General features: G+C 43.3%; 5 non-coding genes across 5 annotated transcripts; 3 read left to right on the top strand and 2 right to left on the bottom strand.

The window, feature by feature from the left end:
- The first annotated feature begins 2,884 nt into the window (after window positions 1-2,884).
- On the top strand, window positions 2,885-2,956 carry trnap-ugg (transfer RNA proline (anticodon UGG)). The gene has a single exon. It is a non-coding gene; the product is annotated as a tRNA-Pro (tRNA).
- Window positions 2,957-3,086: 130 nt separating this feature from the next.
- On the top strand, window positions 3,087-3,158 carry trnad-guc (transfer RNA aspartic acid (anticodon GUC)). The gene has a single exon. It is a non-coding gene; the product is annotated as a tRNA-Asp (tRNA).
- A 74-nt stretch (window positions 3,159-3,232) lies between these two features.
- Window positions 3,233-3,303, bottom strand: trnag-gcc (transfer RNA glycine (anticodon GCC)). The gene has a single exon. It is a non-coding gene; the product is annotated as a tRNA-Gly (tRNA).
- A 555-nt stretch (window positions 3,304-3,858) lies between these two features.
- trnae-uuc (transfer RNA glutamic acid (anticodon UUC)) lies at window positions 3,859-3,930 on the bottom strand. Its single transcript has one exon. It is a non-coding gene; the product is annotated as a tRNA-Glu (tRNA).
- Window positions 3,931-6,205: 2,275 nt separating this feature from the next.
- Window positions 6,206-6,279, top strand: trnan-guu (transfer RNA asparagine (anticodon GUU)). The gene has a single exon. It is a non-coding gene; the product is annotated as a tRNA-Asn (tRNA).
- Window positions 6,280-7,500: the final 1,221 nt, after the last annotated feature.

The following is a 7,500-nucleotide window of genomic DNA, read 5'->3' as shown; positions in this document are numbered from 1 at the left end:
GATAAACCAGCGCTCAGTGTATAACACCTGTAACATGTTAAACCAGCGCTCAGTGTATAACACCTGTAACATGATAAACCAGCGCTCAGTGCCGCACCGCCGCGGACCAGCAGCCAATTGCAAGCTAGCAAGCCAATATAGAAAGTGTCACATGACAAGTGTTCGTGTGGTGTTTTAGCTTGCTGAAATCATCTTCTATAGAAACTTTATTTTTTATTTTTGATGGCCCACATTGTAAGTGATATTCTGGAAGACGAGACTCCCTTTTCAAAGCGCGTAGAAACAAGCAATCAGCAGCGGCAGTGCTTCCCGGCAGCTTTTGTCGAAATTCTCTTTTTATATTTCTTTTCTGTTAACATTAGTTTATGTTTCTGCTCCCTCGATCACGTTGTGCAGTATCTCCCGTATATGCTGGCGGTTTAACAGTTTGGTCTCTGTGGCGCAATCGGTTAGCGCGTTCGGCTGTTAACCGAAAGGTTGGTGGTTCAAGCCCAGCCAGGGACGGTGCTTTTTGCATTTCTTAATCACATTAGAAAATGGCACTGTAATACATTACTATTTCCTTTGGTTTAAATATGTTTGGTACAAAGGGGAGACAATTAACACTTAACAAGCTGCCGATATGTTCTCAATTGGCACTTGTGTTCTTAAAGGCATAGCGTTCATTTAAATTAAATAGGTTCTACAATGCAAAAGCAAGTTTTGGCATTTTTGCATTGCCTGCCTCGTCAAACAAGCTCGAGCCACAGCACAGTGCTGATGCATATACAGCTCTGGAAAAAATTAAGAGACCACTGCATAATTATCAGTTTCTCTGGTTTTACTATCTATAGGTATGTGTTTGGGTAAAATGAACATTTTTGTATTATTCTATAAACTACTGACAACATTTCTCCCAAATTCCAAATAAAAATATTGTCATTTAGAGCATTTATTTGCAGAAAATGACAACTGGTCAAAATAACAAAAAAGATGCAGTGTTGTCAGACCTCGAATAATGCAAAGAAAATAAGTTCATATTCATTTTTAAAAAAACACAATACTAATGTTTTAACTTAGGAAGAGTTCAGAAATCAATACTTGTTGGAATAACCCTGATTTTCAAGCACAGATTTCATGCGTCTTGGCATGCTCTCCACCAGTCTTTCACATTGATGTTGGGTGGCTTTATGCCACTCCTGGCGCAAAAATTCAAGCAGCTCGGCTTTGTTTGATAGCTTGTGTCCATCCATCTTCCTCTTGATCACATTCCAGAGGTTTTCAATGGGGTTCAGGTCTGGAGATTGGGCTGCCCATGACAGGGTCTTGATCTGGTGGTCCTCCATCCACACCTTGATTGACCTGGCTGTGTGGCATGGAGCACTGTCCTGCTGGAAAAACCAATCCTCAGAGTTGGGGAACATTTTCAGAGCAGAAGGAAGCAAGTTTTCTTCCAGGACAACCTTGTACTTGGCTTGATTCATGCGTCCTTCACAAAGACAAATCTGCCCGATTCCAGCCTTGCTGAAGCACCCCCAGATGAGTCCAATTTTCAGCTTTGCCCAACACCTGGTCGTCTAATGGTTAGACGGAGACCTGGAGAGGCCTACAAGCCACAGTGTCTCGCACCCACTGTGAAATGTGGTGGAGGATCGGTGATGATCTGGGGGTGCTTCAGCAAGGCTGGAATCGGGCAGCTTTGGCATGAATCAAGCCAAGTACAAGGTTGTCCTGGAAGAAAACTTGCTTCCTTCTGCTCTGTCACGTTAATTTCCAGCTTCCCAGCATCAGGCCATTCCTGCAACCTTCTTGTTCCCGGATTTGCACTTCTTCATTTGCCCCCTTCATCAAGGCACTTAATACAACTTTCAAAGTCCATTTCATTCAATTTGAGCTTCCAGGCACAAATAATAATGTCCTACGATTATCAACATTTCAGTCAAAGCGTCCTCCCACAACGCAATAGACAATACACTCTTAGACTGCTCCTGATCAAATCAATAGGATGGCTTGAAGTTTGCATGCAGTGGAAATTGGTATTTGAGAGTTAAGGCGTTTAAGATGATGTCGCGATGGGAATGTGAATAGAGTCAGTTATATCTGCATCACTCTGTATATATACCCCATACCCCTAGACCAACGAGCCAGCTGCCGGTTTTATCCGGCGGCCGACGCGTGATACAGTACTTCAAAAAATAAATAGAAAAAAAGGAGGCACTGCAACGTCCGCTCACAGGAGCAGTCCCAATACTGGAGCGACACGGGGGTTTTGACCTGCTCCGTTCCCGACCTGGGCCGGTTCACCCCTCCTTAGACGACCTGGCATTCACAAGCTCCCCCAGAAATGCCATGTCGATGCCGTGCTAAGTGCGGACTCCCGATCGGCACAGCCAGTTGCAGCACAGAGCTTTCGTGCTCAAGCGATCCGCCAGCCTCAACCTGCCCCTGTAGCTGGGATTACAGACACACGCCACGGCGCCCGGCGTGAGCGAGAACGGCTAGAAGGCAATTCAAACCCCCTTGTCTGAAATGAGAGCGAGAGTACTCGGGCAGTTCTCCACTGACGTGGCAGCTTTTAATGCCGATTCCATTAAAAGCATTGCCGGGTCCTGCTGTAGGGGTAAACACTGTGACCAGATGAATGTATTGAAAAAGTGTTACGTGAAACACATGTGAATCCTAGTTTTCGTGCTGCGAATTTAAAAAAAAAAAAAAAAAAAAAAAAAGCAGCACTATAAGAATGCCAAAAAATAAAGAAAGTTGCGTTGGCGAGTATTAAGCCCCCCTCCTCTGAGGTGCCAGCAGCATTCCGCACCGGCAGACGGAACGGGACTCTGGTCATGCTGCACTTATTTTGCTGCCAGAGACTGTATCACGCGTCGGCCGCCGGATAAAACCGGCAGCTGGCTCGTTGGTCTAGGGGTATGATTCTCGCTTTGGGTGCGAGAGGTCCCGTGTTCAAATCCCGGACGAGCCCGAATTTTTTTTTGTTTTGTTTTGTACTATACTGTTTTCGATCCGTAAACCGACATTAAGCTCAGCAGGCAGTTTTGACTTAGTCGCTTTGCAACTAAATGCGTTGCCATATTGGCAGGTAGCGTGTGCCTTCCTCGTTAGTATAGTGGTCAGTATCCCCGCCTGTCACGCGGGAGACCGGGGTTCAATTCCCCGACGGGGAGATTTTTTTTTACTGATTGAAGGCAGGTGCGTGCTGCTGTAATTGTATACATAAAGTGAAAAAGAAAAAGAAGGTTGCATTGGCCGGGAATCGAACCCGGGCCTCCCGCGTGGCAGGCGAGAATTCTACCACTGAACCACCAATGCTCGCGTGACGTTTTAATTACTCCTTATTGGCTAGGTGTTACACAAGCAGACAATTCGGTTTCAATATATTCCATATTACAAGGCGTGTCACAGCAACAGCTTTGCAGACTCAACAAAGACTGCAGTCCTCGTTTAACCATTGTGCAATCAGCCCTCAGCCCACGCCTCCATTCGGAGACCAAACCACACAATTCTTTGGAAAGACAGAGTTTTGCTCTATTAAACGCCCGGGAGCGAGAGGATGCTGCCTGACCCGTCGGGAGCGAGTGTCAGATTGTTGTATGTTATGTGTCTAAACTGCTCTTTCTCTCACTTTTACGTCACCCCTCTCAAGCCCTCGTAGGCAACCAGTGAAATGTGAGGTGATGTGAATAGAGTCAAATACATTACATCATTCTGTGTGTGTGTGTATATATATATATATATATATATATATATATATATATATATATATATATATATATATATACATTTCAAGTAACTAGCTTTATTATTATAATGAAAACACTTTACACATGACCACAGTTCTGTAACAAAATGACAATAACAAAGATGTTCCCATACCGGGAGTCGAACCCGGGCCGCCTGGGTGAAAACCAGGAATCCTAACCGCTAGACCAAATGGGAAGCGGAGGAGCAACCTCCTGGACATGCAGCAGTAGCTAGTATACAGAACAATGATTGGTAAAAAACCACTAATATTTCATTACAAACACGTTACAAATTAAAGCAAACTTCAAGCCATTTATATTTATTCTCAATTAACAGAAACTCTTCAATTGCTAAAAAATATATAAAAAATTCCATTTTTGCTTCTCGGAAGGCATACGATGGAGGGCGCACTGCAGTTTTTCAGTCTGGGGAATATTACAAATTAGGAGACTTTGCTTTAAAATGCACATGTAGGGCGGGCGAGTCTGTTACAAAGAATTGCCACACTGTATGTATCTCCATAATGCGTTGGGACTAAATACGCCGATACATTAAAACTACTTGGAGAATGCGGGCATCGATCCCGCTACTTCTCGCATGCTAAGCGAGCGCTCTACCATTTGAGCTAATTCCCCTTGATTTATGCCAGCGATTCTCATAGGCTCCATCGCAGCTTGATACGAGCAATTCAGATTGTCTCGGCAATGTAGTCTGCCAATTGCAAATTCAAAAAATAAATTAATTAACTAAATAGCAAATATTTCGACGAGAGGTATGTTTTCAATTTCTTCAAAAAGTAGTCTCAGCTCGAAGTTTCAGTCGCTTTAAAATCCACCTCTGTGTCCCGATGCAGCAGCGCTGTGTGCTGTGGCTCGAGCTTGTTTGACGAGGCAGGCAATGCAACAAAAATGCAATCTGTGTTAGGAACACTATTTTAGTCTGATTTAAAATGGAAATTAAAATAGTATTGAGTGCTGACAAGAGTTGGTATCAGCTGTTGATTTCCTTGAAACAATCTTTCCGAGCGCTCGCTTAGCATGCGAGAAGTAGCAGGATCGATGCCCGCATTCTCCAAGTAGTTTTAATGTATCGGCGTATTTAGTCCCAACGCATTATGGAGATACATACAGTGTGGCAATTCTTTGTAACAGACTCTCCCGCCCTAACAAGCGAAACGTTCAACAGCTCAGAAACACCATAATAGAATCCGATGCCTTTACTAATGCGTTTCGAAACTGTTAAGTTTTCTCCCAAATGCGGTTCTCAACAAATGTTTTTTTTTTTTTGTATTCCTTCCAGAGTAAGTCCAAAAGGCAAACACTGGAACTGCCTCAACAAACGCTTAGCTCTAAAACGTGTACATTGAAAGTCTATTAACATCTTTAACACAAGAATCTGTATTCCAATAGCGGTTTATCCACAGAGTGATCAATAAAGTGGCTGCTGGCTTTGTTTAAATATTAACATTAAATATGTTTTCAGGATTCACGCGTATTCTGAACAAGCACAATAGAATATGGTAGTGAAAGGACAAGAAAATAACAGGTTTATTGGCTCTGGTCTTGTATCATCACCCTGACTACTGTCCGTAAGAAAGTGGCATAAATAAAAACGTCATTATTCACCCGATACGCATGCCAGCGTCAGTGACACACTGTCGCTGGAGGTGAAAAGCGCTCAGTGCCTACTGGCGCTGGTGTGTAACACCTGTAACATGATAAACCAGCGCTCAGTGTATAACACCTGTAACATGATAAACCAGCGCTCAGTGTATAACACCTGTAACATGTTAAACCAGCGCTCAGTGTATAACACCTGTAACATGATAATCCAGCGCTCAGTGTATAACACCTGTAACATGATAAACCAGCGCTCAGTGTATAACACCTGTAACATGATAAACCAGCGCTCAGTGTATAACACCTGTAACATGTTAAACCAGCGCTCAGTGTATAACACCTGTAACATGATAAACCAGCGCTCAGTGTATAACACCTGTAACATGATAAACCAGCGCTCAGTGTATCACACCTGTAACATGATAAACCAGCGCTCAGTGTATAACACCTGTAACATGTTAAACCAGCGCTCAGTGTATAACACCTGTAACATGATAAACCAGCGCTCAGTGCCGCACCGCCGCGGACCAGCAGCCAATTGCAAGCTAGCAAGCCAATATAGAAAGTGTCACATGACAAGTGTTCGTGTGGTGTTTTAGCTTGCTGAAATCATCTTCTATAGAAACTTTATTTTTTATTTTTGATGGCCCACATTGTAAGTGATATTCTGGAAGACGAGACTCCCTTTTCAAAGCGCGTAGAAACAAGCAATCAGCAGCGGCAGTGCTTCCCGGCAGCTTTTGTCGAAATTCTCTTTTTATATTTCTTTTCTGTTAACATTAGTTTATGTTTCTGCTCCCTCGATCACGTTGTGCAGTATCTCCCGTATATGCTGGCGGTTTAACAGTTTGGTCTCTGTGGCGCAATCGGTTAGCGCGTTCGGCTGTTAACCGAAAGGTTGGTGGTTCAAGCCCACCCAGGGACGGTGCTTTTTGCATTTCTTAATCACATTAGAAAATGGCACTGTAATACATTACTATTTCCTTTGGTTTAAATATGTTTGGTACAAAGGGGAGACAATTAACACTTAACAAGCTGCCGATATGTTCTCAATTGGCACTTGTGTTCTTAAAGGCATAGCGTTCATTTAAATTAAATAGGTTCTACAATGCAAAAGCAAGTTTTGGCATTTTTGCATTGCCTGCCTCGTCAAACAAGCTCGAGCCACAGCACAGTGCTGATGCATATACAGCTCTGGAAAAAATTAAGAGACCACTGCATAATTATCAGTTTCTCTGGTTTTACTATCTATAGGTATGTGTTTGGGTAAAATGAACATTTTTGTATTATTCTATAAACTACTGACAACATTTCTCCCAAATTCCAAATAAAAATATTGTCATTTAGAGCATTTATTTGCAGAAAATGACAACTGGTCAAAATAACAAAAAAGATGCAGTGTTGTCAGACCTCGAATAATGCAAAGAAAATAAGTTCATATTCATTTTTAAAAAAACACAATACTAATGTTTTAACTTAGGAAGAGTTCAGAAATCAATACTTGTTGGAATAACCCTGATTTTCAAGCACAGATTTCATGCGTCTTGGCATGCTCTCCACCAGTCTTTCACATTGATGTTGGGTGGCTTTATGCCACTCCTGGCGCAAAAATTCAAGCAGCTCGGCTTTGTTTGATAGCTTGTGTCCATCCATCTTCCTCTTGATCACATTCCAGAGGTTTTCAATGGGGTTCAGGTCTGGAGATTGGGCTGCCCATGACAGGGTCTTGATCTGGTGGTCCTCCATCCACACCTTGATTGACCTGGCTGTGTGGCATGGAGCACTGTCCTGCTGGAAAAACCAATCCTCAGAGTTGGGGAACATTTTCAGAGCAGAAGGAAGCAAGTTTTCTTCCAGGACAACCTTGTACTTGGCTTGATTCATGCGTCCTTCACAAAGACAAATCTGCCCGATTCCAGCCTTGCTGAAGCACCCCCAGATGAGTCCAATTTTCAGCTTTGCCCAACACCTGGTCGTCTAATGGTTAGACGGAGACCTGGAGAGGCCTACAAGCCACAGTGTCTCGCACCCACTGTGAAATGTGGTGGAGGATCGGTGATGATCTGGGGGTGCTTCAGCAAGGCTGGAATCGGGCAGCTTTGGCATGAATCAAGCCAAGTACAAGGTTGTCCTGGAAGAAAACTTG

The sequence above is a fragment of the Acipenser ruthenus genome, unplaced genomic scaffold (genome assembly GCF_902713425.1).
Source record: "Acipenser ruthenus unplaced genomic scaffold, fAciRut3.2 maternal haplotype, whole genome shotgun sequence".
Taxonomy (NCBI): Eukaryota; Metazoa; Chordata; class Actinopteri; order Acipenseriformes; family Acipenseridae; genus Acipenser; species Acipenser ruthenus.
This window is presented reverse-complemented; position numbering and strand designations above follow the sequence as displayed.